Here is a 2,588-nt window from a genome sequence, read left to right as displayed (position 1 = left end):
GCCAAACCCCTGAGAAGTCTTTGGAACAATCCCTAAATACACGTGCACGTGTGTTTGGAGTCTACACATCTAGCTCAGCATTTATTTCATCAGCCTGTGCCTTTCAGGACTATGAGTGTTACCTGTGCAATTTCTTGTTAGAACTAGACACCCAATGTTATATTCCAGTACCTTCCAATGTAGCCCCATTCCTTTTTGACAAGGCAACAGTTGTTTGAATCCCACCCCCTCCTTGCCTGGTTACTGAAGGTCTGTGTGCTATATCAAAATCATTGTTATGAAGTTTTTCTACAAAACAATTCAATCCTACCCATATCCCCTGCCTCTGTTAATGGGCTTGCAACTAGAGACAAAGCTGAGTTGCAGAATCAGAGAAATGAATTCTTGTGCAAACAATTTGTTAAGACTTGTTCCCAGTAGAAAGAGTCAGGTTGTGAGGTCATCAAGGCAGGTGAATGGAGGGAGATGAGCAGAGGTACCGTGTCTACAATCCAAAGACAGGAGCCTCAGCCTGCCCTGCAGAGGGACTCTGGGGTGAACAGGGCTCAGAGTTGCCACCCCTCAGACAAGGGAGATGGGATTTCATATTCCTACTCATGAGGCTAATGGCAAATAAATGTTGACCCTGGGTGGGACGTATCCCATTGAATGTGTAAGGAAGACATGCTGGGTTTCAGCTGACTGATGCATTGAAGATACCTGTGTTCCAACTGAAGTTTTCAACATATAACATGTTCTCCAATCACAAGTGCACAATATGAATGGAGCACAAGGCCCAGTGCAACTCATGTAATACAACAACATAACAAGGTAATAAGCTCTCAGCCTGATGAGGACCACACCACACAAGAGATTACAGGGAAAGAAGAAAAGAGCCGACCTGGGCTCAGCGTGGGGAAGTCAAAACCCAGAAACTCAGGGTATGGTTGATATTTTGGCTGAATATCACAGTGGTGATGGAGGGGAAGAGGCCTGAAGGAAGGTAGCTTTGGGCTCAGAAAGGCGGAGTCCTGAAATCTGTTTAACACAAGCCTCAAATTCCAAATGTCCTCTGATCCTAGACTCAAAACACACCTACAATCAAGAGAGAGATGCCCACAGATTCCCTGGAAGGTCTGTGCACTCTGATCTCAGTCACCCCAACTTATAAGGACTGGGCTCCCCACATGCAAATTTGTCTTCAAGCTCAAGGGTAAAATCCACTCTTGGGCTGTGGGAGCTCACAGCTCTCTGCTCAGACAGGGCTGAGGTCTCTGGGGAAGGCGGAGCTCTGGTCTAGAAGAAGATGAGACTTTTGTGTCTTCTCCTTTGCCTGGTGATGGCTCCCAAAGGTGAGTGTTTCAGATGTCAGACCTGGGTCAATGGGAATGGCTGTGACTGCATGTGACTGACAGGTACTGATTCTCTTTGTCCCCAGGTGTCCTGTCCCAGGTGCAGCTGCAGGAGTCGGGCCCAGGACTTGTGAAGCCTTCACAGACCCTCTCCCTCACCTGCTCTGTGTCTGGAGTCTCCATCACAACCAGTGGTGACTGGTGGAGCTGAATCCGCCAGCCCCCAGGGAAGGGACTGGAGTGGATGGGGTACATAAGTTATAGTGGTAGCGCTTACTGATGAGGATTTTTAGGCTGCTTAATTTTAAAATGGTTTATGATGAGGATTTTTAGGCTGGTTACTTTTAAAACTACAGATAAGAAGCAGGCTCCGAGGAGTGGAATTTGCTTGCCCTTTGATCAGAGACAGTCGCATTTGTGAAGGAAATCTCCATGCCTCCCTCTCTGCGCCAGGAGGAAGGGGGGATGGCCTTATCTCTGGAAACTCTTAATGGGGAAGACAAGAACTTAAGTTGTTTACTGTCTGGCAACCTCATGTAACTGACCCCCCACCCCAAAATCCTCCTTTGTCTTTAGCTGAAGATAATATTTGAGTGGTGACTTCTGCCATTTACTCAATCCGGTTTGATTCTTATCTAAAAGTTGTGGGACCGCCCAATGGCCGGACCCTACCGGCACTGGTACCATTTTAACTTTTTTTTCTTTGTCTCGTAAAGAGATGACTCACATACCTATGCCTTAAATTTAGCTCTAACCCTCAACTCGGGGCAGCAGCAGGAGCTCTGACTGCCCGTGGGTCCTGTCCCCACACCAGCTCTGCCTGCCCATGTGTCCTGTCCCCATGCTATTCCACACTATTCTCTAAATAAAAGAGCACTACTGCCAGATCTTGAGAGTCTAAGAAATCTTTCTTTCGACTCCTCAGCTCACCGACCCCGCATCACTTACTACACCACATCCCTCAAGAGCTGACTTTCCAACTCCAGAGACACGTCCAAGAACCAGTTCTCCCTGCAACTGAGCTCCGTGACCACCGAGGACACGGCCGTGTATTACTGTGCAAGAGGCAGAGTGAGGGGATGTCAGTGTGCGCCCAGACACAAAGCTCAGTGCAGGGAGACAGTAGAGCCAGGGCTGCAGGTCTTCCCAGAACACCAGGGGGCGCTCAGGACCCACTAAACACAGAGATGGGACCCAGGGGCAGGTGCAGAGAGGGTGGGGATGGGATTTCCTGTGGGATCAAGGACTTCCTCTCCA

General features: G+C 48.7%; 1 pseudogene; it reads left to right on the top strand.

The window, feature by feature from the left end:
* The first annotated feature begins 1,285 nt into the window (after positions 1–1,285).
* LOC124231992 (immunoglobulin heavy variable 4-30-4-like) lies at positions 1,286–2,402 on the top strand (annotated as a pseudogene).
* The last annotated feature ends 186 nt before the right edge of the window (positions 2,403–2,588 follow it).

The sequence above is a fragment of the Equus quagga genome, unplaced genomic scaffold (assembly GCF_021613505.1).
Source record: "Equus quagga isolate Etosha38 unplaced genomic scaffold, UCLA_HA_Equagga_1.0 HiC_scaffold_1536_RagTag, whole genome shotgun sequence".
NCBI lineage: Eukaryota > Metazoa > Chordata > Mammalia > Perissodactyla > Equidae > Equus > Equus quagga.
Note: the sequence above shows the minus strand (reverse complement) of the source record. Positions and strands in the feature narration are given on the sequence as shown.